General features: G+C 48.1%; 1 protein-coding gene across 1 annotated transcript in view; it reads right to left on the bottom strand.

Moving 5' to 3' along the window:
• LOC138521762 (E3 ubiquitin-protein ligase TRIM39-like) overlaps nucleotides 1–27,822 on the bottom strand; it is a 1,417,788-nt gene that overhangs the window by 534,324 nt on the left and 855,642 nt on the right. The window lies entirely within an intron of this gene.

The following is a 27,822-nucleotide window of genomic DNA, read 5'->3' as shown; positions in this document are numbered from 1 at the left end:
AAAATAATATGTGATGTCCCATGCAACTTCCCCGCTTATTATCGGCAGGTTGTCTGCTCTCCTTTCAGGGAGGAGTACCCAGATTGAATGTCTACACTTTCCATTCAAACTCCAAGCGGTTTGGGACACTCAAGTCTCCTTGCTCTATCTGTTCTCGCCGCTTGGTGTCCGATGTGTAGGTTATGTTCTAGCGGTCCGTCTCCTTCATTTATCACTGTCAGGTGTGGCATTGTCTCATCTGTTTTTCCTAGATCCCTTGACTCTTTTCCTCTGTGGCCCTTGGAGTTCCCAACATCTCGTACTCTGTCCTGCTTTTTCCCGTTCACCACTTTCTGGACGCGTTTCCAGAAGATCAGCGGTGCAGTCACGAATCTCCCTCTCCTATTTCAGTTGTATTTTCCTGCCTTCATGTTCAAATGATATGATAAGGGGAAGGGGCAACCCCATCTATATCGAGTTCCTCGTTCCTTGAGCCATTTCGTGAGAGGGCCGCACATTCGCCTCAGAGCCAAGGTCAGTGACAATAGATCCTGAAAGATGGTAATATGTGCTCCCCTGAGGGTGAGCGGTCCTCTGTTTCTGGCTTTCTCAAGAATCCTCGCTTTATCCTGATACCTGTGGAAATTGGCAAGGACGGATCTTAGGCTACCCATGGGTCCACCAGCCCTATGTACCCTCTCCGTTTTGGGTTCATCGATGTCTTCATCTGAAACCAATATTTTGATGATATCATGGATTGTTTTCCTGAGGTCCTCTTCTGTCTCGCCCTCGTGTTCAGGGATGCCAAAAAAGTATAGGTTGTTTCTTCTCTCTCGATTTTCCAAGTCATCCATTTTTAGGCGGAATTCCTCCTCCCTTTGTTCAATCTCTCTTATTCCAGAGTCCATCTGGGTTTCAAGGGTATCTATGGAGGCTTGGTTGCTTTCGACCCCTTCACGTCTCTCCTCGATCTTATCTATTCGTTGTGTTATCTTGTCTATCTTGCCCCCTATGTTGGCTCCCATCATCTTTTATCTCATTCAGGAGGGCAGCAATGTCCCCTTTTGTCGCTGCGGTCTCTGACGCGGATGTATCCATGGTCACTTTATTTGTGTTGTCTTTGGCTGGTGATGGTAGGGAGTAAACGTAGGCGTATTTGGCTAATTTTCCTTGAATGTCCATATAGTGTCTGCTGTGGCGGAGGGGGCACTCGCCCCGTTAGCGGGGGCCCAACCCTCCGTTTCAGAACTCGTCTCTGGTGACTTCAGTATGGTTCCAGGAGTAAGTCCTGTCCCAGCGGCCCTATGAGGGTGGAAGGCCGATCCACCATGTATGGGTTCCTCTGGTTCACTTTGCGCTGTCTTTAGCACACTGGTAGCGCAGGATGACTGGTTTGCTTCCTTTTGCTATGGCTCTCTATCATATGCTCTCACTCTGCACGGGATCGGATGCTTTTGGATTGATTCCAGGAGGAGGGATCTCCTAGAGTTTAGCAGATACTGAGAAGCGGGGGTCTTATGGGTCCAGGGGAGGTTTTATGAGTTCAGGGTGGGCAGAGAGGGGCGTTCAGCGTATTGGGGTAATCTGCCCGTTTCCGGGGCCAGGTCACTGTGTGGCCTCGAGGGTTTTGTGGGTACACCGCTCCACCTCTGTATGTGGGCAATTATTAGAGGGCCTTCAGGACGGCGCCTTGCATATAACGCATTGTTGTGCGGGCTTCGTTACTTATTCCCCCCTACCAAGGTGGGGGTGGTAGTCCGGGTGTATTTTCTTCCCCGAGGACGGCAGGGGTGCTAGCGACCAAAATCCAGGTCTGCGGGGGGAGATGCCCGGGTGTTGGAAGGCTAGAGGTGCCTCTATTGCTTGTATTTCTTGAGTAAACCACGTGTGGTCCGTTATTGTTGTGGAAGGTACCCAAGGAGTCCACGTATCGGTAACAATGGGTCACCTTCACTGGCCGTTAATGATTCAGTAAACCCGGAGCCATGGCGGGCATGTAGGCATGGAGTTGCTTAGGTTTCATGCAGGGTTGGGATCTCTGTCACTTCTTTCTTCTCCCCTCTTTGGACCGGTGTGATGTGGCCCACTGTGCTTATCCAATGTCCCTTTTGGGGCTGCCCACGTGAGGAATCCCATAATAGGGCAGTGCGTTACATTAAAATTAGCAATGTACGTATGATCAGGGCCAGATCTTCCCTGGTGGTAACCATGACCGTTGACCTTAGTGGTGTTTATTGCCGGAAGGGGTCAGTGGGATGCACTCACCGTGTTGTTGTGCGAGAAGTTGCGGTTGAGTCACAATGAGTGGCGCCCGCAGTCCGGCGTTCTCTTTTCGCGGTCAGCATTCTTTGCGGCCCCCGCTTGGATCCTGGGCGTAGCGTTACGCTCTGTCCCCGGGGCTGCGGGACCACGCCAGGGGGCCTTCACAGGTGGCGGGGACGGTTGGGCACCCGCCTCTATTGCCTTCTGGGCACTGTGGGCTCTCGTGTATGCTGTCTGGGGAGAGTCTTTGCGTGTGCTAGGGCGCAGGCTACGATCCACCGGGGGTTCCTCCAATGATATCACCTTGTTGTCGTCTTCGCTGCACCCGGCGATGAGGATGGCTAATTAATGGAGTCGGGCCTCATGTACTTGCCGGTGATAGCTGCAACACGGCGGGACGTTTCACAGAGTCACTGAGAGACGCAGCCAGTGTCTGTTTTCATTTTGTTTTCAGTTGAATACACCATCTGGCGTTTTCTTCCTTTCCTTGACGATATTAGCCCTTTCCCATGTGCGATTTCCTCCGGAATTTCTTCCGTGGGGGCGGGGGGGCCTTCGCACGTCTCCGACTCAATTTTCTTTCAGTGGGGAGGTCCAGAAACGGGGGCTGAGGCCATTTCTCTGACCTCTGGGCAGGAGCTCACACGGAGGGAGAACTCATCCGTGCACCTCCTGGTGGCTAGTCGATTTATTTTTTTAAGACGTTTTTATTGATTTTATTTTAACACACAGCATACAAGCATTGAACACAGACCAGTAATACACGACAAGACCTTGTCTATACAACCAAGCCAAACTTACTATAATCTAATTCCACCACCCACCCACCTTACCCACCCTGTTTCCCCCCCCCCCCGGTTTGCCTCTAGCACCAACCCATGGCTCATGTTCGCTTACATCACTGAAAGCAACAGCCACAGCTCAGTTTCCAATCAAAGCTATCAGTGGCATCTATAGTTATCTATAGTTACTTATGGAGTGCTGGCCTCCTGGTTGGTCTCAGTGGCCTCCATGCTTCAGTCTCAGCCTGCGCCCATTTCCTCAAGTCCTGCCAGCCAGTCTTCAACGTTAGGTCCCTGCTGCATTTTCCAAGCCATTGCTATTCAGCGTTTGGCCAATATATATGCCAAATCCTTCATCTTAAGAAGGTGCCTTGTGTCTTTTAGGCACGGGAAACGACCAAGCAAACACGCCCCGGGGAGAGAACGTCTAGTGTCAGCCCTCCCTTATTCAGTCTGGCTGCTGCTTCGCCCAAATATCTACGCACCGTGGGGCATTCCTAGAACATATGTAGTATACCCGCCTCCACAGAGTTACATCACAGGCATTGTCATGTCTGCACCCGGAAAACAAGAAATCCTTAAGGGGGACAGGTAGGCCCTATGTGTCACAAACAGCTGAATTAATTGCAATCTAGCACTTCGGGACACTCTTTTGTGGTAACCCAGGATGTCCTTGCATTGTGCGTCCGAAATGGGGGGTCCCAAGTCCTCCTCCTACTTGCGCCTAACTACCAATGGGGTGGAGGGCCGCCCGTAAGCACTAACTCAAATATCCTAGATATGGTGTGTCCACCCTCCAAGATGCCATAGAAGGTGTCCACTACTGCATGCTTTTCCAGTGACTCTCTCCACATGGGTCAACGTCCTATTAACTCCCTCTTAATTGTGCAGTATAGTAAATATTGGCCCCCGGGTAACCCAGTGCTGTCAATTAATTTGTCAAATGGTATGAAAGTGGTGTCCCGTAGTAAGTCCCCAATCATGACCACCCCGCAGGGTTTCCAAGCGGCACGTATACCCAGCTGGGCTTGTGTGGAGGTTGATACCACTGAGACCAAGAAAGTTTGCGCAGAGATCAGGTCCACCAACCATATCTGTTTGAGCGCCCTATTCCACACTCGCACCCCTAAAGACACCAGGAGCGATCTAATACGAGCCCTCAGCCTTTTGGTCCATAGCCATTCCTTTAAGTAATAATGCGGTACCGTGCGCATGAGCATCCGCGTAGTAGAGTTGGGTTCGTCTGCCATCCAGTCCACTACAAATTGCAGCTGTCCTGCCAGGTAATACAACTCAAAGTGTGGAACGCTGATTCCACCTTCTTCATAAGGCCTATACAGGGAGGACAACTTCCTGCCACAGGAAACCCACACATAACATATCAAGTATCCCGAAGAAGGACCTAGGTATGTCGTGAGGGACAATTACAAAACAGTGTAACAGTCAAGGCAGGACCACCATTTTCAATAAAGCTGCTCTGTCCATTACCGACAGGGGCAATCTATTCCAAAACCTCATGGAATTGAAATCCCCCCCAGGATACGCCCAGTGTTGTTCTCATGTTGAATTTCAGGGTTGTGGTACATGTCAACTCCCAGGTATTTAAACGTGTCTACCGTCTATTTCAGTGCCAGTGTATGCTCACTCCTTCCAGCTAAACCAGCCAATGGGAACAGGGAGGACTTATCCATACTAATCTTTATCCCTGACAGCTCCTCAAACAGCAGCAGGGCCTCCATAATCAATTCCAGATTGTCTTACGAATTCTGAATGTACAGCAAGGTGTCATCAGCGTACAATGATATTAAGTGACTAACGCCATCTATGATAATGCCCACCTCAAGGTACTCAGACCTCAAATATTGAGCTATCGGTTCCATGGTAAGGATGTACATCAGTGGGGACAGCGGGCACCCTTGTCTGGTCCCTTGTTCAAGTTGCCAAGAGTCTGAAATGTATCTACCGGTTTTTACTCTAGCGATTGGCTGGGTGTTAATCAGCCGCACCCATCTCAAGTACGTCTGCCCAACGCCTAACCTTTTCATCACTGCATATGAGTGATTGCTGCCAATTCCACCGCACCAAGTCGAATCCCTTGACCGCATTGCTACAGCATACTGGGTTACCCAGGATGCTGGATGATCAATGACATGGTGCAACCTACGTAGGTTCCAGGACATATTTCTACCTGGCACATAACCGGTCTGATCTGGGTGGACAATCGTGTGGATCACCCACTTTAAACAGTTTGCCAAGGTAACCGTCAGGATCTTACTATCTTGATTGAGCATGGACAAGGGCCTGTACAAGTCGCACCTCGTGGGTGGCTTCCGTGGTTTCAGGAGCGGAATGATAATCGATTCCCTCAGGCTGAGGGGAAGGACCCCTACTTCAAAGGCATCTTGAAAGGGACCCAGGAGCTGGGGGGCTAGCTCGTCTATGTATTCTTTATAGAACTCCCGGGCAGGCCATCTGAGCCAGGGGTCTTGCCTGTAGGCAATGCCCTAATCATGCTTTTTATTTCTTTAATTTAATGGGCTCTTCCAAACTCTGGATCGCCTCATGACTCAAGCAAGGCAAGTCTATACCATCTAGCACCTCCCTTATGTGCGCTTGCGATACATACCTGTGGCCCCTTGTGATAGAGGGTACTGTAAAATTCTTTGAAGGCTGCATTAATTTCGACCTGTGTCTGGCATGAAGCCTCATTCTGCATTTGTATCGCATGAATTGGGCTCCTTCTCTCTTCTCTCTTATACAACCAGGGCAGTAGCCTGCCTGGTTTATCCCCTTCCTTATGTTGCCTCTCAATATGCTTTGCATAATTATGCTTTCCCAACACTCCACGCACTTATTCCTGAGCCTCACTGTACCCGTCCCTTCTCGGTTCTGCCCTGCACGGGGCTGCTCTGCCTGCCGTAGCTGGTGTCCTCCGTTTCGGTTAACTCCCTTCCTACCATGATTTGAACACTATTGGATTCTGCAATGGCGGCGCCCCTGATGACGACCTTAAGGGCTTCCGATAGTGTGCCCATGTTGGGGACGCTACCGTGGTTATGTTGGATGTATTCTATAATGCTTGTTTTAATGCGGCCACAGCACGGGACGGCACGTAAGGATTTGCTCCTGAGTCTCCACGTAGGAATTGGGGATCTAGCGGGTGCATACTGCCATTGCAAGCTGAGAGGTGCATGGGCGGACAGCACCTTACCACCGTATTCCGCAAGCGTAAAGCCCCCCACACTCTCTTGTCGATAAAAAATAGTCAATCTTGGTATGGACTGCATGCGGAGCGGAGAAATGGGAATAGTGCCTGGTGTCTGGGTGCAGTGTCCTCCAAATGCCTATTAAGCTGAATGCATCTAAAAGTATACGCAGGGACCTAGCCTGCGGGGCAGGTTTGCATCCTGGTATCAGATCTGTCCATTTGTGGGTCTAAAGTGCAATTGAAGTCACCTCCCCATATTACTTTACCCTTCCTATAGGGGCTAAGCTTATGATATAGCGACTGGAAAAACCCAGCAGCATTATGGTTAGGTGCACACGTATTAATCAGGCATACTTCCAAATGTTCCAGTAGACCTTGTACTAACACCATTCTGCCTTCATCATCTGTATTAACCTGGGTTACCCTAAAGGGTACTTAAGAAATATCCAAATCAGCACCCCTCTGGCATATGCTGACTAGGGAGAACCCAGCACCTGCCTACACTATTTACCAAAAAAACAGAACCTGCCTCTTGGCTGTTAGATGCGTCTCTTGCAACAGCGCAATATCAATTTTCCTCCTTCTCAGGAAGGAAAAAACTCTACATTTCACAAAATTGTTCAAACCCCTTACATTCCAGGTTAGTATTTTAATTGAACTAGCCATTCATGCAGCAAACCTGAGACCAGCCCCTCCCTTGAAGATCCACCAGGCACTGCATGCATGCAACAGACAGTGACCTAATAACCCCCCCTTCATTCACAGTCCCTCTCAGGCATGTGCCGGCAAACCTCGTCCCATGAAAACCCCCCAGCTCCCACTTCAAAAAACAATAGCTCCACATAGTCACCCATGCTCAGGCCTAGCTGCTTCTTGCAGCCGCCAATGGCGTGTACACCAGTGGCCTATGCGCGGCAGGCAGGCGTAAAAACAAGTACCCGAAAGGTAACAAAGAATAACAAACACCAAACAGCCGGGGGAAAGTAGAGACCCCAAGAGGCCCCGGAGACCAGAGCATTTACTACCACAAGCTTACCATCTTTCTCTGAAGGTGTGTATCCCCCTCTGGATCAGATTCTGTCTATTATAGGCCGAAGAACTCATAAAAGGAAGTGAGAGGTATAACACCAAACAACAAACCTTCTCAACTGACGGTCTGCTCATCCTGGGGCCCCCACCTGGCACATCAGACCTGGCAGGTCCAGCCAAGCGCGACAGTGTATGGCCCAAATCATCCCTCAGTCTCTGCAGACCCGGTTGCTCCTTGATCCTGGGCACTTCGTCCGTCTTCGGCGGGGAATATCTTCTCCCTGTCCAGCCAATCCTGTGCTTCCTCCGGAAGTGAAAAGAAAAAGGGTTCATGTGTTAATATCCCCGCAAAAATATCGCCATACAAGAATATTGGCATATTTTTGCCGCTATATTAAGCCATGTAACCTGCGGGGGACACCACAATATCGCCTATGGCCTTACCCAACGACCATGTATATGGTGATATTATTGGTGGGGATAATATGACCTGATACCAAAAAAAGGGCACGATTCTTGTATAAGACCTTCAGACGCGCCTGATATATCAACATGTATCTCAAGCCAGCCGATCTCAGTCTCGCCTTGACTGCCCAGAACTGCGTACAACTATTCTGTATCTGAAAGGTATAATCAGTGTACACTGCCAGATCTGCCGAATTCCTGCGCAGGACCCCCCCCCAACCCCTGCCTCGAGTACACAAGGATCTTTTCACGGTCCTTATAATTTTTGACCTTAGCAATTATGGGGCTGGGGGGGCACCTGGAGGCAATCTTCTTGCTAGAGCCCTCTGTGCTTGCTCAATCGTGAAGCCGTGGGTGAGGTCCCCCGGGCATATTTCTTGTAAAAACAAGTTCTCCACGAACATAGCAGGGTCGCTGCCTTCCACACCCTCTGGCAGGCCAACAATCCGGACACTGTTTCTACGGGCCCACCCTTCTGCTTCCTCTGCCCTGTGTTCAAGCAAGCTAACCCTCTGTTTCAGGATATGGACCTCTTTACTTGTCTCCTGGCACTCCTCCATGTTTTCTTTAGCTTGAATTTCCAAACTGGAGGTCTGCTCTGCCAGGCCACTGACATCTTGCACCAAAAACCCCAGATTCACCTTGGTTTCCTCTATCTAGGTGCCCAATGCAGCTTTTAAGTCAGCAATCACCATCAACAGTTGGTTGTGACTTGCTATATGGTCCCCTTCCTTCTCCTGTGGCGATACCATATACGTTGCAAGTGCAGGCGCCTGTTGCAGGGTCCTGGCAAAGGCGTCAAGGGTCATCTGGGCGGCTTTCTGCTTGGCCGCTCTTGAAGGCATCCTAGTTCTCTTGTATGTCCTTGCCATAGGCGGGTGTTAGGGGCCAGTTGACAGCTTTAAGAGTACTCCATACAGAAGCTGGGTTGTTTAGGAGAACGGCCCATCAGGGCCCTATCTGTCCTGAGGTTACTCCTAGCAGACAGGGAGTCTCCCCCAGGAACCCTAAGGCTAGCACCACTGACCTTTCATCGGTTGTCTTGACAGAGCAACGTTCCCTGCAAGCATCACTGAGGGGACCCATCCCAGGCTAGGCTGTAGTATCAGGTGATCCTAAGGCAGCTGCAACAGTATTGGCTACTTCTTCACCTTTCTATGGCACCAGGCACATGCTCAGTCTTTTCTCAACTGCTGAATTCATAGTTCACCACTCGTGGCGTCTGCCCAGTGGTATCTCACAGGTCAAAGTAATTGTCGAGGACCACAGACCATAGCGCACAGTATTATTCTCATGCACCTATCTCCAGCGGTTCTGGCACTCGGCAGGGGTCCTCTGCAATAGCTGCCCAGCTTCCCAATGTAGGCAGAGGCAGGCCTCTGCATGCTTCCTCTTGGCAAGCTAGTAACTGAAGATGCGGTGCAAGCGCCCTCTGCCTACCTTGTGGATGTCCAGCGCTATGAGGGCCGGCCACAAGAGCCCACACGGCGGCCACCGAGCAATTGCGCATCCTCACATGCAGCCGCAATACCAGAAAACTGGCCACAAATTCACCCCCTCATACAGGGGTCGGGACCCCTGCCACTCTTTGTCCGTGTGGGGATTAGCTATGGGGCTTGTATCACACCTCCCCCAGTGGGGAGGAGCTCAGGCTATGTTCTCCCCTGCCGCGCAAGCTGCGGATGTTCTTTCATGTGTCAGCACCCATTAGTTATATACCTGGGCTATGTCACTCTTGTCAGGCGCTTACTTGGAAGGGCTTGAGTAGCCACTGGCATACGGGTTCTCTGAAAGTCAGCCGCTGCGCCTTATGTCCCACATAGTCAAAATCAACATCGTAGAAAGGTCCTTATGGTGGTCACGCCCGACTCGCGGGCTGTCAATTGCATGTGGTGTGCGAACACAGACAATAGCTCGGCGGGCCAGCAAGGTCTTGCTGACATCAGGCAGCGCACATCCCAGCCACTCCGCTGCCCTCGTCCTGCCCCAAGACAGAGACGGCAGTGTCCTTGTACCTGCTCGCTCACCGCGTCTCCGGCATCCCTCACCGTTCGGTCCACAGGTTCGGCAGTGTTACGTTCCACGCCTCTTGGCACCCACAATACAATCCCCCTCTCGGCAGCCGGCTCCTAGGAGTTAGCGCTCGCACATCTTCTGCCCTCCTTTGTTCAGCTCCTCCAGACACACTCAAGCCCAATGCCGGCCACCATTTTGCATCCTGCCCGCCCTCGTTCCTTTGCTCTGTGGTAGCGTGCCGGGTCCAGCAAAACATTCAAAACTTTGGCTTCGTGCTCCACACACCTTCCTATTACACATACATGTATCAGATTAGGCAGTGCCTAAAAAGGATCATTGGACGGATCCGGTCTGGGAGCTCTCCTCAGGCTCTCCTCGCGGCTCCATAGCAAGCCATGCCCCCATACACGTGCTTGTATATAGTTTTGAGGGGTTGGAAGGAGTGGATCGACAATTGCTCATTAGCCTTGGCATCAGGGGATAACCAGCATCACCTGCATGGAAGCAAAAGAAAGCGTACAATTTCATACTTCTGCCATATCATGTTGGTACAGGCTGTATAGTGTTCACTCAAATATACAATAATGCACATGCAGAATGCGGGTTAGCTAGCATATGTCCCATTTTGGCTACTAGAAATGCACATTGTGATAATGCGTGGCGGGTGTGTGGTGTGCCCATAGCCCATTCACCATGACCTCTGACCCTTTCAGTGCAACTCACACAAATGGAACTGATGTATATGTTATTATTGTGTTGCGATGCAATAATACTATTATGTCCATGACACTAAATCATAGATATGTACATCGAATCATTTCAAATTACAATCCGAAGCATATGTGATTGAGCACTTCTAACAGGCAGGGCACCTGGCTAATTAGTGTGCTTGCCAATGGTGGTATGTAGGTGGGGACTTCGATTGCATAAGTATTCTCTGTCTGTGCATCAGGTGGTGTGGTTTTTGTTGACTGTCTGTGTGCTTCTTTTTGTCACTTTGGTGTGATGCATTGTGGAACATGTAGTGCTTTTCGTATTGGTGTACGGCATTGATGTTGTTATGCATGCACGGGATCATTTACCTCAGTTGAGACACGCTATTACTGTGTTGCACCTTGATTTCCCCCTCTACACATGCATGCTCAATGCACTCACAAGCCATAGTAGGTTTGTCTCCCATTACCCTTTGCATCATTACTTGTACTATTGTAGAAATTATTGATCTTCGCTCTAATTCATAGTCTACCTTCCCCTTTACCCACCCTGTCCGACCAGTGTGCGCTTTCAGGTTGTTTTGCTGATTGTATAAGCACATAATAGTTGAACAACAAATAAATGAATGCATACAGTGCGCACAGCCACTGCTGATCAGTGTTATACATGCCCGTGATTCAACAGTGTACATGCCCTTGTGGTTACACTCACCCAGCAGCCAGGAAGGCTGTGGTGTTTTCTGCCCCCTGCCTCCAAATTCAACAGTGCACATGCCCTTGTAGTTACACTCACCCAGCAGGTACGTTGTCCACTTTGACGTGCCATGTACCCAGGCAGTGTGGAGTTGCACAGCACCATGGAGTCGTGGGTTGAACCGGGAAATCTGGCACAGCAGGGGGATGATGAGGTGGCGGCATCACACACCATCTGTATGTTCGGTGAGTGATATCGTTTTCTGTTCCGGTAGACTGCCTCCACAGCATGCCTGGCCACCAGCCCCACTTGTGTGCAGTCCAATGCACCTATCACGTTTGGCATGTCTGCAAGGGCATGGAAGGAAATGTTTGTGGCATTCACCTGGTCAGCAGTCCTGGGTAGGCTAATGTGGTCTACAATGTGACGCAGGAGTGCATAAATGACCTGAAACAGGACATGTAAAAAATAGGGTTGCGATATACCATGCAGTTCACCCAGGGTGTGTTGGTATGTGCCTGTGGATAGGAAGTGTAGCACAGACACTACCTTGAGCAAGAGGGGGATGGCTGTACGGATATGTATCAGGCTGACCAAGTCGTCATTGATCAGGTCCATTATGGTAGTAATGGCGTCCCTGTCTAGCCGGTACAGGGTGTGGTCTGGCTTTGGCTCAGGGTAAAAGTTATGGCCCTTATGAATGGAATTGGTGGCTGCCTGCAGGCTGCAACCTGCTGGGCATTGGGGTTTGGCTGGGCCATGATGGCCCTCCTCCATAAGTGCCTGCGCCACCTCCTCTGCCTCCCTGCCTCTTCAAGTAGTAGGCCAGCAAGGAGGGCCTCCAGCTCCAGTATTGCTAATGCTAGCATGGTAGTGTTGGAAGGGGTGTGGGGTGTGGGAGTGGTCCTTTTGTGCTGTTGCAGTGCTCATTGGGACAATCTGGGCTGGTTTTGGACACCTGTGGCATGTTTCTACATGTTAGGAAGAATTCTCTGTTTAGGCTGAATTTCCTAACCTAGTGAGTCCCCCAGCAGCTTTGCTGGATTTTTGGGGGTTATTTTTTTCTCCTGCCAAGAGTGAGACTCTTTTTACCCTCACTCTTGGACATGATTTGAGTGTGTTTCTTTGAATCTAGAAGTGCTTACTGGGTTATGGGGTCTTTTACTCCATAGGGCTTCATGTGTTTTTGTGATGTGTGTTACACAGCACCTTCAGTGCAGTGACACAGGGGTGTCATAGTGACCCCCCAGTATAGACTCCATACCCTGGGACTGACTACTGTCTCCCAGGGCATGTAAAGTCACCATTGACTTTACTAGTCTTAAATTCTGAACAGAACCAGTACCAACCATCATATTGTGGACGTACTGGCTGGGGCAATTCGATTGCCCCAGGGTCTGTTAGTCGAGGGGGCACGTCTCCGTCCCCCCTGATCGAGTTTTGGCTGGTGGTAGTGGATACTACTTTTTATATTCAACCGTGAATATTTTCCTATGGGATTTCCCATTTTTTTTAGGCTACTATCTTTATTTAATTATTTACGGTAGCCTCAAACATACCACCGGTTTATTTAATTAATATTAATTCTCCGGTTGGTATTTTTTGCCAAAACTTGATTCTAAAATGGCGTTTGTGTTCTCGTCTGTGACTCCAACCCAAGTCGGGCCCTTTGTTCCACTTTTTGGCGGGCTTCTCCACAGAAGTCCTCCAAAGTGGTGCCACTGTGTCTGGGGTACTTAGGAGGGGTGGAGGGGAATTTAGGCACCCTGGACTGAGTTGCCTAGGCAACTCAAGTCGCACTCCGTCCTGATTGGCCCAAGTGGTGAGCCGGCCGGCTCACCACTTAGCATGTTTGAGTGACAGCTAGGCTGAGTGAATGGGGGTTTGCTGCATAAAAGCAGGGCTTTGGGGACTGGAACTTCAGAAGTCGCCACAGGACCTAAGAATCCGACGAGGGAGAAGCTGAGCCGACCTGCCACAACACCACCACCGGTGGAGCCCTGCTGGACTGCCTCACCACTTTTCCCAACGACAGAGGAGAACTCCCGCCGGAGAGTCTTCTTCCTTTGACTGGTGGGGATAACCAGTTTCACCGTCTTTTCGCTTTCCCGACGTATCTCGTGGCCGCCTTGCCCGTGCCAAGCACCCCGGCAACCGGGATACCATGTTTTACCACGCCCGCTAGACAAAGGTACCACCTTTAATCGGAAAACTCTGCGGCTGGTTTCTGCCCTGGTAGTGCAACGACCTTCATCTTTCCTCCAAGTCGAGATCTTCTCTTCCCCTGGACGACTACGCAACTTGCACCCACTACCAGGAACAACTGCCACCGCTGGAGGATCCTTCCCACTTAAGGTACCGTGTCCCGCCTGGCTTCCCTTGCTACCGACTGTACGGGGTAGATTTAGGCCCAGGCTTTCGAACCTGGGTTAGTCTGGGACACCCTGGCTAACCTTTCTTAAGCCTCTGTAAACTCTTTCTGGACCCTCTGCAAGACTTTCTAAGCCTAGTGTAACTGTGTGATCTTGGGCGCATTTGTGGTCTGCTCTCTCTAAGAGTGGGCCCAGCCTTTGGTCTTTGGCTCACCAGTGACATTTTGCTCTCTGCCTTGCTAACAGTGTTCTGGAATCGTAGAGTGGTGTAACTCTTCATATTCTGTCTTTTTCCCTCCCTTTTTTACAAACTTATTAGAGTGCAATCTAGTTAAGCGCTCACCTCTGTATGAAAATAAGTGGTGTTTTACTGTGATTTTCTAAATAGGGAAAAAGGGGTGTATATATCTTAATGGTAACTGTGTTTAGAATATTTTACAATAAGAGTGCTGGAGTGTTTCAACTGTGTGTTTTTAAATAAATAATTATATACTTTGATACCAAAGCTCTGGTCAATGTTTGCTTGTATTATTGTATCTGAGTGCCTATTGAGTATACTTTGCATACTGCCTAACTCTTCTTGAGGGAAGTCTGACTGCTCAGCCACAGCTACCAGGTAAATCTGGGTGGTACAGACTGCTACCAAGTGGGTTTACTGCTAACACCTGTAGTCTTAAATCTTTTGCAGTGGTCCCTAAGGAAACTGCACAGGTTTCTGCCGAACACTACACACTTGAGTATACTTAAAACCTGGTCTGCGATGACAGTGTTTCTGGTACGGTTTTTACAGTGCTACCGGTGTGGCCATACCGTTATTTGCGTGTGCGTGGAGCTCAGAATGTGCACTTACTAACGCCATGCCGGTATCTCATGCACGGCTGATGCGTCACGCCGCAGAATCTGGTCACGTTGTTGCCGAATACAGTGGGTCACTTGCGGTGCCGGTGTTAGCGGCATCGCAACTCAGACTATGCCGGTCTGGAAAAAGGTGTCGGTATGGAGCGACCAGCAACGCTATTTCCGGACTGGCATACTGGTAATGAGGCCCAGGGACTCCTGTTCTGTGAAGGAACTCCCTGCCCCACTTTTATATGCACCCCTCAGACCATCACTGCCTCAGAAAATACAACCAAAGCAGACCACTGTGTGCTACTGTAACACAACTTCCAATATTAGAACGCAACACAAATCCACTGAGAGGAAGACAAGTGAAGGAGTAATGCTGATCACTCATCCATGGCAAATAAAGTATAAGTACTGTGAACAGTGGGAACTATGGAGTAAGAAAGAATACTCCAGGGAAAGAGAAGGAGGGCAAAGATCCTCTGCTGGGGATGATCCAGCTCAGATGCATAAAAAGCAAAGAAAGACTTGCATTGGGGAGTCGTGTTCACCGAGCAGGTGAAGCAGGGGAAATTCGAACCTGGGAGAGACAAGGCAGAGCATTCTGGGAGGTCCTAGGTCGTGAGAGCGTGGAGGCTGAAGGAGGAAAGCGGTGCAGGAGCCGATGTGTGTGGCAAGCATTGCCACGTGGTGGCATGACCTCAAGGAGGTGGACCACGTGGTCCGACAACAACGCAGAGATGATCCAGCAGAATACTCAGCTGAGACCGAAACAGAGAAGGAGAGGAAGGCACTGGAAGCGTTCACCGAGAGGTCGTGATCCCAATTCCACAGGAAAAACCAGTGACACCAACCTGATAAATTAGAGGTACCCGTATCAGTAACTGTGAAAATAGCAAAGACTATAACGAATACTAAGAGACTCATGAAATTCGTCTCAATAACTGTAAAAGCAGCAAAGAATCTAACTTGATTACTCAGAGTGAAACCCCAAGTTTTACAAAATTGAATTTTCAATTTTGTAAAACTTGGGGTTTCACCCTAAGTAACCAAGGGTAATTCAGACACAGACCCCTTGCTCACTGTGATTTGGAGGGGCTTAGCTTCTCCTCACTGAGGCGGCCCAACAAGGCCGAAACACCTGTCTGGGTTGCTGATGGTCCTCTTGTTCAGAGGACAATTGTGTAGCATTTCAGTGCCGGACTGCACTTGTGGATGGGACGAAGACTGACAGGCAAATGGAAAAGTCTCCTTTGTAAAGGGTGCAGTGAGCTAAAACGTGGTTGTAGACCCACCTGAGTGGAAGAAATTCTATAGAACAGGGTATTTGACTCATGTTCATTCTTTCTAAACTGTAAATGTAACTGTAACTGTAAATAAGTGAAGACAGGGGATACCTGACAGAAGGTGGAAGAGTCCCCTTGAGGAATTAAAGGAACTGATTAACTACATCAGATGGAACAAACTCATAATAGACTATTACGGCTGAAAAGGCCTTTCCATGAGAAGGGAGTTACTCTCCTCAAAACCCTTTTTATTCTGTTGATACAATCTTTAGTGGTAGGGTCAGCGTAGGGTACTTTTTGGACAGAGGACAGACTAGTTTGATTTGGACTACATCAATGATGACGAGCATCGTAGTTAGATTTTAGTTAGATTGGGAAAACCCCTTTTTGGTATGGATAGGTAGGCATTTTGTTTGTTTTTTATTTTTATTATTTTTATTAATGTAATATTGTGGTTAAGATAAAAATTTTAACACAGAGAAAAAGAAAAAACATTGGAACAATTTACAAAAGATTTACACGATTTACAAAAATTACACAATTCCCTAAAAAACACCTTGATACTCTAAAAAGACAATTACATCATATTAAAATAACTAATTATTTCATATCCTAACAATATAATTTCATCACTCTCAAAACTTCTAAAATAGAGTCTCATAGATCATAACTTTGTATATGCCACATCAAATGTAGCGTTTGTTATTATTATTATTTGAATAAAATCGCAGGTGGCAATGCCACCTCTTTGTCCGCCTCCTTCTTCTGGCCTACCACTTCAATTACTTTTTAACATTTTGTTTTATTAATTTAAACCCTGTTTTGGTTACACCTGCTTAAAAAAATATTTTCTGGAAGAAGACCGCAAGGTCTGAGACCCTTCTGTTCACTATGTCGTCACACTCGTCACTGTGTAAAAGCTAGGATTCCTCTTGTTCTATTACTGCTCTGCACGGTTCTGTAGCTTTTCCAGAAGCTCGGCAGCCATTACATAATTTCGCCCAGTGTTCAATCTGATGGTGGCCTTGCATCAGAGAAAAAAACAAAGACACTCTGTTCGGATAACATACAACGTAACCCTTGACTTAATGTACAGGAAAGTTCCTTCCCCCAACAACCCTTTGATGAAGACTGCACATCCAATACTCCCCACACTTCAGTAAACCAGGAATAGATCATCTGCGTGCGGGTCTTTTTTCCTTTACCTTAACATGAGGAAGTTGCTCGAACTATTCCCCACACCTCAGTGTACTCATGCACACATTTTTTAAGCTTGCATGTAATTAGATTAGCTTGCACCGGTACCATGCTTGATGTATACGTTTGTTCCCAATCTTCGGTTCACCCCCAGATTATTCTTTCAAACACTCCATGAATGAACAGTCTTGTATATAAGTCCTTTTTTTTGGATAAAATTCAGTTTTATTGAAGTTTTTTGGGTTATGACATTGATGAAACAACAATACAACCACAAGAATAGACGCAAATTCAATCACAGCCTTTCCCCCCACCCCCTCCCTCAACCCTACCTCCTACCCGCCATGGATCCTGGATGACAATTACAGGAGGGGTCCAACACGGTATGTTATGACACATTGCAGACGAAGGGTAGTCCACATGCAGGCGCTCAAAACGTAGGGCCCAGCATTCCGAAGTTGGGTCCTCTGCCCCATCGGGCCCCTCCAGTCCTTGGGGTAGGGTGCTCCGAGGCCTGTGTTCAAGTCCAGTGGTCTATCTGAAGTGTTCCATATACCTCAGACTGCTCACCCGTATTTGTCAAAGAAGGGGAGCCATAGGCTCTCAATATTAGTCTTAGATTCATCAATTAAATGGGTCAGGAATTCCATGTCATATATGGCGTAGTTTAGTAACCCACTCCCTTTCCCCCGGAGGTCGGGCTGCCCTCCATTTTTGGGTCCAACAACATCTGGCAGCGACTAACATGACCTGTAACATGTGGTCATGTGCTACCTTCAAACCTCCCTCTACTTCAATGCCAAACAATATTAACCACAGGGAAAGGGCTCTTTCAATTCCATCCACCTCCTTTATCCAGGACAGGACCTCGCTCCAATAGGTTTGTACCACGTGACATTTCCACCACATATGTACATAGACCCCCCTTTCAGTGTGACATTTCCAGCAGTGTGTGTCATAGTCCTTCCTCATCCTGGCTATCCTCTGTGGGGGGTAATGCCATCTGTGGATCAATTTCAAGGCCTGGTGGCGATATTGGGGCACAGCTGTGGAGCGATTGGCCTGTCTGCAGATCTTGGTCCATCTCCTGTCAGTGATGGGGGTGTCTAGGTCTTTTTCCCATTGCACCTGGGCGGGTGGGGATCCCGCGAAACGCGGAGAACAGCAAAAGGTTGTAGAGCCTCGATATCACACCTTTGATCTCCTTATTTGTGATTAGAAATTTCTCGAAGTCTGTTAGGTCCCTTCTGAGAGTGTCCCCCCATCTGTATTCAGTAAGGGCCCCCTTCAGTTGCAGATATCGGAAAGGGGAGAGGTTGTTAAGACCTATAGCCTCCTTCAGCTCTCCCAGCGATATAAATGTTCCGTCCACCCAAAGCTGCCCTGCCCTGCTAAGACCCACTTCATACCATTGTTGGAAAGCTAATGGTTCATCAATTGTTCATCAATTCCATCCCAGAGTGGGGGAGCCCAGAACTTTGGAGCAAAGGCCACGTCGTGAGCCATCTAAGGTAACCCCCTCTTTCCATATGGACCACAGTACCCCCATGACTGGGTGATCCAAAATTCTCCTTGGGATGCGTGCCTTGGGGACCCACAACCATTCGTCTAATGTAACCGGGGAAAAAAGCAGGTTGTCCAATGCTACCCACTGTTTCTTTGGGCCCATCACAAAGTGATCAACCAGAATTTGCAGTTGTGATGCCTTATAATATGTATCTAAGTCTGGGAAGTTCACTCCACCCTCATCTTTGGGCCTTGTCAATGTATCATAGGTGATTCTATGGGACTTTCCCGGCCAGAGGTAGTGCAGGAGAGCCCACCAAACCTCAAGAAGGAATGGCTTCGGTATTTGGGTCGGCAGCATTTGAAATAGGTACAAGAATTTAGGGAGGATCACCATTTTAATTGAATTGAGGCGTGCCATCCATGAGAGGCCAGATTTTGCCCATCGCTCCAAGTCTCGTTCAATCGCCGACCACAGAGGTGGGTAGTTAGCATTGAAAAGATCGGCCAAGTTTGGCGGTATCTGGATCCCCAGGTGACAGAATCCCTCAGCTTGTTTACAGAACGGGAGGTCCTCATCGAGCTGTCCCGCCATGAATGCGACTGACTTCTCTAGGTTACCTTATAGCCCGCGAGGGCCCCATATCGTCCCAAGCTGTTCAGTACCTCGGGGACAGATTGGGATGGGTTGGTGAGATAAAGCAACACATCATCAGCAAATAAGATCATCTTACAGTTAGTTTCCCCTATCTTAATACCTTTAATTTTTTCGTTCCCCCTAACCGCTATGGCCCAAGGTTCCATCACTAATGCATATATGAGGGGTGATAAATGACACCCCTGCCTCATGCCCCTTTCCAGTGGAAAGGTTACTGATTCACCACCGTTTACCACCACCCTTGCTGAGGGGTTAGAATAAAGGGCGGTTATCCACCCTCGCCACTTTGGCCCCATCCCCAGGGACAACAAAACCCCCTCCCTAAAAGCCAAACCCAGCCTGTCGAACGCCTTCTCTGCCTCCAGGGATAGGAGAAGAGCACCCTCTGTTCTGTCTACCTTTGAGCTTAATACGTGTATAGTTTTGCGCATGCTGCCGGCCCCCTGTCTGTTTAGCACAAAACCTACTTGGTCTGGGTGGATCAATCGGGGGAGACACTTTTCCAGGCGTGTTGCCAGAATCCTGGCAAAGATCTTTGCATCAGTGTTCAAGAGTGAAATGGGCATATAAGAAGCACATTCCGCCAGTTCCTTACCAGGTTTTGGTATCACCGTGATCATGGCCTGTAGGAATGTCGGTGGGATGGTCTAAGGGGTCTTAATTTGGTTAAATAGCTTGGTTAGCGGTTGTATGAGCACCAATAGATATTGTTTAAAGATGTCAGCTATGTATCCATCCCCCCTGGGGTCTAACCCACCTTCAGCCGTTTAATAGCCCCCTCCACCTCTTCCTCTGATATTTCCCTTTCCAAGGCCTCCCTCTCTGGTTCTCTGAGCTTGGGAAGAGGGTGATCCTCGAGGTATCTTCAGATCTCATCTGGGGATTCACCTTCCTGTTTAGTGTACAGTTCCTTATAAAACCCTGCAAGTGACTCGGCTATGTGTTCGGTTTTTGTTTGAATGTTGCCCACCCCTAGACCCATCTGTCAGCTCTATTTCCCCTCAGCCTGTGTGCCAAAAGGGTCCCAACCTTGTCTCCCTTCTCCTAGTATCTCTGCTTCGTGTATCTCATTTTTTTTATCACCTCTCCAATTAAGATTGTATGTAGGGCTTGTCTTTTTTCTCTCATTTCACCCAGGAGGTTTTCACAATCTACATCCCCCTTAGTGAGCTGTGCCCTCATGACCCTTAGGTCCTCGCGGAGTTTGGATTCCATTAGTGCCCTTTCCCGTTTCCTCCTCGAGCCCTCTGCGATAAGGAGACCCCGGAAGGTGGCCTTTGCCGCCTTCTAAACTGTGGCCATTGGCATCTCAGCTGTGTCGTTTGTTACAAAGTAGGCTTCTATTTCTTTCCATAACAATTCTTTGAACGCCTGGTCTCTCATGAGGGTGTCGTTACAGCGCCACCTATATGACTTTGGGCCGCTTTGCAGTCGCCAGTCCATGACGAGAAGCTCATGGTCCGACCAAGTAACTGACTCAACTGCTGGGTTTCCAATCTCCCCTCCTCCTTCCTCTGATACCAATAGTAAGTCAATTCTAGTAAATGTTTGGTGCGCGGGGAAAAGAACGTGTATCCCCCAGGGGTTGGCCAACATTTTCGCCATACATCTACACAGTAGTACTCTTGTACGAGGTCCCTCATAGCGAGGTTATCCTTCGTGGGTTCCTTTGGCCCTACACCTTTAGCAGACCACCAGTCTAGTCGGCGGTCTGCAATGAGGTTAAAATCTCTGCCCAGGATCATCGCACCCTCCGCCCAGCCATCCATGACCTTAAATACCCTATGGATGAATTTGACCTGACCAACATTGGGTGCGTACAGTGTGGCCAGTGTAACACGTGTGCCGTGGAATAACCTCTTGATCCCAAGAAATCTACCTCCGAAGCCCCTTTTTGTCTCAACCTCGGTGAGATGCATCGATTTTCCAAGGAGAATACCCACTCCCTCCTTCTTGGAGGATTTGTGTGAGGCCCAAAAGTTTCTTCCTATCTCCTTCCCTTTTATCGTCGACTCTGCCCCTCTCCTGTAGTGTGTTTCTTGTAAGAAGAGGACTAGCAGTTTTTGTTTGCGGAACATGTTGCTTGTGAGAGAGCGCTTGTTCTGAGAATTTAGGCCCTTAACGTTGAGCGTACCAATCCAACCTTCAACCATGATCGTTGCTACCCTTGTCCTGTACAATTGCAGTGTGGTCCCCCGGAACCATCTCTTTGTTTAACCCGCTGCTCCATGGGGTGGTGTCCCCATTACCCTTATCCCTCCCCCTCCCCATCCCTTGTTCCCTATCTCCCTTACCCATTTTGTAAGGCGTTCGTCTCCGTCGAGCAACACGCGTTGGGGCTGGTCAACAAACCACCAGGGTTACTACCCTGGCCCTGGGAGGCTCAGTGGTGTGGGACGTTCCCTCCCGTCCTCCGCTCAAGAACATTTCCCGATTTCGGTTAACATCGGAGTCCCAGTGATGGTGCCCTGGCCATGTTCCTCTCCATATATAAGTACTTTTAAAACTAAATAACTGTTTAACTAGACACTTCCCACCACCCACCCGAGGAGCAGGAGCTCCGGACCATGTCCCTGCAGGAGCAGAGGACCAACGAGGGCATCAGCTATCCCCAGGGCCAAGCGTAGCTTTTTTGGCAAGCGCTTGATTTCTGCCGAAATCAGCCCGAAATTGCGCATTTCGGCCGCGCTCCAGCTGCCTAGGAGCTTATTAATGTTATTTCGATTGTGGAGGCATTGCCTACACTGCCCCACACCTGAAGACTACAACTAAGCCATTCGCCGCCATTGCAGCCCACGAGGCTCTCCCCCACTCCAAGATGGCCGCCCCCTGAAAGCAGCATCCACAGCCGACTGATCCAGGCCCCCAGCAGCCAGCTGATTGGCTGCCGGGCCTACCTCTTGGCCCATTGGCCGCCGGCAGGCGAAGCCGGCCCCCTCATTCCAAGGCCCATGAGAGGCAAGGCAGCACCTGTTTTGTGCCTGTTCGGTGCCGTGGCTGCCGTCTGCCAGACCCCCTGGCTCTCTTCACACAAGATACTTTTACTCCTCTTGACAGCCACAGCAGTCTGATTATGCCCATACGCATTAATATGTGACCAAGGCCCTCTCCACATACACTATGGTCCTGCCTATGCCCACACAGCCTGACCACCACAACCATGCCTTTACAGAGCCACGCGCAGTACAAGTTCTGCATTTAGCCTCTCCTTTGATTGCTTTTGCCTATCTATAATCGCATTTAGTCTACATATGGTTGCTCTGACTAGCCTAGAGGCACCCAGATTTGCATTTAGCCTGTCTCTGACTGCATTTAGCCTGTCTCTGATTGCATTTAGCCTGTCTCTGATTACATTTAGCCTGTCTCTGATTGCATTTAGCCTGTATCTGATTGCATTTAGCCTGTCTCTGACTGCATTTAGCCTGTCTCTGACTGCATTTAGCCTGTCTCTGATTGCATTTAGCCTGTCTCTGACTGCATTTAGCCTGTCGCTGATTGCATTTAGCCTGTCTCTGATTGCATTTAGCCTGTCTCTGATTGCATTTAGCCTGTCTCTCACTGCATTTAGCCTGTCTCTGACTGCATTTAGCCTGTCTCTGATTGCATTTAGCCTGTCTCTGACTACATTTAGCCTGTCTCTGATTGCATTTAGCCTGTCTCTGATTGCATTTAGCCTGTCTCTGACTGCATTTAGCCTGTCTCTGATTGCACTTAGCCTACATATGATTGCCCTGTCTTGCCTAGAGGTACCTGACTCTTGCAATCCAACTGCTCGCGCCTAAAACCAGGTCACAATGATACTAACTTTTATTTACCTGTCAGCCTTTTGGACCACAATGCCAAAAGTAAACCACCAACCGAGGCCTACACTACAGGGCATACCGCCCGTGGATGAAGGACTCTTAACTCCCCCCCTAGAGCCCAGCCATCAATCTTCACACTCACTTATTACCCACCAATCGCTAACATACCTCCCCTGTGACATTGCAAGTAGAAACGCAAAACTACGTTCAAGATTACCTAGAATTTACGAACCATTAGCTAGACTCAATACCTCTTGCAATAGAAGTAACACTAACATCCGAAACACTCCTCCTATAAAGATTGACCTCCATCGCAATAACCGCCCAAATAAGCAGCCCAATGCTAATAATAGCATACCTAAAAAGAAAAGTAATACCACCAGCATACCTAAAAAGAAAAGTAATACCACCCAGGCCACAGCAAAGCCGAACATCCAACTGAAGTGCGCCCTTATTAATGCCAGGTCACTAATAGCACACGCTACCGAAATTGCGGATCTCATTCAAATAGGAGACTATGACATCCTCGCCATAACAGAAACTTGGCTGCACCAAGCTGCAGGACCTGCCCTAATGCTTGCCTTACCCCATAATTACACCATACTTAGAGAAGATAGAGTCAACTCTCGAGGAGGTGGCCTAGCTATTATTGCTAAAAATAATCTCACCTTAAAAATTGAACCAAGTTCAACGACTAACTCCTGCGAATCATTAACTGCTAAACTCCTCGCATCTCCCTCTCAAACTATTACTATTCACCTTATCTATAGACCACCAGGCCCTATTGGCACGTTTGAGGAGGACATTTCCACGATCCTCTCAAACAACCTAAAAACTTCATCCCAAGCTATCCTTCTAGGAGACCTAAACCTAGGCTACAATGACCCTAAAGACCTGCAAGCAACTAATGTCACTAATGTCATCTCAGAACTAGGCTTCTCCCAAAAAATCCTACAACCCACACACGAAAAAGGCCGTATACTCGACTGGGTTGCTGACTATAACTGCAATACAACGATTGTCGATATCACCCCACAAATCTGGACAGATCATGCACTGATAACTTTCCTCCTAAATGTTAACTTGGCCCTACCTATTGAAATTGCTCTGGCTCCCCCCTTGCCAACCAGAAACAAAAAACTTATAACTACAGAAAAACTGCTACCACTTATCCTCCCCAGACTAAACTCTCTACCTGACTTATTGGACACCTCATCACTAGTAAATGAATTCAACTCTTCCATGGCTACAGCTCTAGATACTATTGCCCCACTGAAACTGAGAAAGAGTAAGCCCAGAGCCCACCTAAACACCTGGTTTACTCCTCACCTCAAATCTCTAAGACTTGAAAAACGCAAATGCGAATCTGCCTGGCAACTAACCCCAACAGAGACAAATAAAATTGCACTCATCAATGCCTCCAAGATTTACAAAAATGAAATAAAGAAAGCAAAAAGAGAGAACTTCAACAACAGAATACTGCAGGCCAAATCTGGAACGAAAGAACTATTCCTTATACTAAAGGAACTAGAAAACCCCATTCCCGTCCAGGATAACTGTGACAAAAATGAAATATGGTGCTCGAACATCCAAAAAGCACTAAATGACAAAATTGCCACACTCCAAACAAAAATTGAGATAAAGAAACAGAATATTCCACCCTCAACTAACCTAAGAGGCAAACCACCAACCAGCACTAAACCAGACCATAAATTTAACTTCTCGAAAGTAACTATACCTGAAACCGAAAAGATAATACTTTCACTCAAGCCATCCAATTGCCGAGGCGACCTATGCCCAGCCCAACTAATAAAAGACGCGGCCAGAGACCTCTCCCCATTCATCTCTAAGCTTATTAATGCCTCCTTTGTTTCAGGCACTATACCAGATAACCTCAAGCAATCTTGGGTCCTCCCCCTCCTAAAAAAACAAACATTGGACCCATCCATCCCGACTAACTACAGGCCTATCACAACGGTACCCTTCCTATTAAAAATCCTAGACAGGGTAGCCTACCTGCAGATCCAAAAACATCTGGAGCTGCACCACCTTCTAGGCACAAGACAATCAGGTTTCAGACCTCAGCATGGAACTGAAACCGCGCTCATCGATCTTAAAACTCGGGTCGATGAGCTGAGAGACTCCGGAAAGATGGCCCTACTCCTCTTACTGGACCTCTCTGCAGCCTTCGACCTGGTGGATCATGATGTGCTTTGCACCCACCTAGAAACAGCTGCCCACTTCTCCACACATGCCATCGCATGGATCAAATCATTCCTAACCGGTAGAACTATGAGAGTCTTCTCTACTTCTGCTGCTGCTGACCCTGTATCCATCACATATGGAGTCCCACAAGGTTCTTGTGTCTCCCCCACTATGTACAACATCTTCACGAAGCCCTTGTTCGATGATCTAGATAATCTGGGTGTCACCTACACTAACTATGCGGATGACACTCAGATTCTCATACCACTTTCAGGGGATTATGAACAAGATTTGGGCTTGGTGAATAAGATTTATCTCATCATTCAGGCATGGATGGCCACCCATGGGCTATGCCTGAATGATGACAAAATAGAACTCATCATACTGGGGAACACACAAAACATCAAAAGATTAAAAGAAGAATACTCCTCCTTCGTCATAGACGGTAACACTATCAAGGTAGCAAAAGAGGTAAAAACATTAGGGTTTTACCTTGATTCCCACCTCTCCCTAACTAAACAGGTGAGCGCAATGGCATCCAGCACCGCATATACCTGCAAGCTGATTAGAGCCGCAAAACCATACCTATCCACTGCCAACTGCCTAACCCTTGCTCGAGCATTAGTGCTGTCGAAATTGGACTACTGCACCGCACTATATATAGGGGCCAATAAACATACGTTGCAAAAGATTCAAACACTACAGAACAATGCTCTTAGAGCTGCCTTAGGAATTCCAAGAAGGGAGCATATTTCAGAGGCTAGAAGACAATCCAACTGGCTCTCCACAGCGGACAAAATTAAACTCAAGACAGCTTCTCTAACTTTCAAAAGTATCAACCATCTAGCACCCAAATACCTAGCTGCTAGATTCAACAGAAAAATCTCCACTAGACCCACCAGAGAAGCATACTCCAACCAGTTAGTGATACCCCCATTTAAACTAAGTACGGCCGGAGGAAACAGCTTCCCGGTCAAAGCTGCCCAGCTTTGGAACTCCCTCCCGTCCGGCTTGAGATCTCCCCAATCCTACGCTCTCTTCAGATCTAACTGTATCAATTGGATCAAAGAAAATGACCGATAGTCCTGCCCTACACCAACATAACCACTGTTCTACAGACGTACTATGTACATAATTATATACTCTCTATCTTCCTACTGCAAATTTCCTGTATATATTATGTTGTATGTATATATTATGCACAATGTATATTCTCCTTACTGTCCTGCATTATGTAATTTCTACCATGTATAACCACTACTTGTAAACATGCGTAACCTGTAAAGTTTAAAGTATCCTTGAACAACGCGCCCGGTTACCTTCGGGTCTGGCGCGCGCTATAAATAATAAACAAACAAACAAACAAACTTCTCTGGTAACATTCAATCTGAAGAATTGGTTCTTCCTTGCTCTCAGTTTGTTTTCTGTTCAATCATGTACATGGATATTAAATGCTCCCTCCAACTGCTCTGCTCCTTGTCCCACAAATGGTTTCTATTGGTTTCTCACCTAAGTATTTTGTTTTCAATGGGCCGAGTGGCCTAGTTTCTTAGACCAGAACTTGCTTGCTCAAAGTCGCCACATTAACATTCACACTAACTAGCAGTCAGTCCTACTCTCAATGTTTGAACCTCCTTTAGCCTTTCAACCGAATGTAACCTCACAATTTGTGCACCACAACCCTACCAGTGAGATTCTCTTGACAATAGGACATGACACACATGCTCTGACAGGCCATGGTGCCCTTCAGATGTCCGACATCCTCACCACCGGCATTGCAGCCCTTGTCCATCCTTAATGGTCGCAATGTTGAGGGCTTCATCAGTAACCCTCATGCCTGCGAGACAAGGTTCAACATCGAAGTCCTTTTCAACTTTGACCATCATGCCTTCAAGCAGATTAGGTGCTGCCTTGACATTCATGTCATTGACGAGGGTTTCGACATCAAGACTGTCAATGTTATTCAAATATATAGAAAACATCCAAGCAGACGTCTGACACATCTCAAGATTGGTACCACAGACTAAAGAAGATATGGGTCTTGAGACCTTGAAGAAGTCTCACTCTCAACGTTTAAAACCCAGACCATCTTTGATACTACAAGAAACTCTTCAGCATCAAGGGATCCTCCACCCCCGAAGAACCTCTCTGTACCAAGAGAACCATCTGCACATTGTACCGTTTTACTATCATCAGACTGGCCTGAGTGATCCCTCAGCTTTGCCATTATCTTCAGCTGCCATAAGTGCAAAGAGCTACCATTAAGTATAATGTTCACGTCTCATATCATACTGCAGAAATGTCAACAGTTTTTGAATTTCTTAAAGCCAGGGAGCCCCAATGACCTCTAATACTACTGGTTTTGGGTTTTCTAAAATGAACGATAAACTCTTTCTTGGCTCTGAGCAATGTTATATGCAAGCAAAGTTAAGACAAGAAGTACAGACCCCCCCCCCCTGAAGGAGTTCCCCTTCAGGCTCCCTCATTGTATCTGCAGCAAATAATAGGTTCATGCCTTCATCTCTTTCAACTGCACCATCAGACAACGAGCATAATCAAGGCTGGCAGCTCACTGGCATTGTTGGGCAATGTGATGAGTCTGATAATGTCATCACTCATTTCCAGTTAGTAGCCTCTAATGTGGCCAGGGGAAAGCAACCGCTACCTGATCCTGAGAGTGGCTATTTGAGGCAGGATCACATGAGGAGAGGCGAACCTCAAGGGGAGGACTCGGCATCATCGGATGAGACATGGTATCCCACTTTCCCATTTAGGTATACCCCTTCCATTCCTCATGCCTTGAT

Source organism: Ambystoma mexicanum, chromosome 13 (assembly GCF_040938575.1).
Source record: "Ambystoma mexicanum isolate Mex_15411 chromosome 13, UKY_AmexF1_1, whole genome shotgun sequence".
In the NCBI taxonomy this organism is placed as follows: Eukaryota; Metazoa; Chordata; class Amphibia; order Caudata; family Ambystomatidae; genus Ambystoma; species Ambystoma mexicanum.
This window is presented reverse-complemented; position numbering and strand designations above follow the sequence as displayed.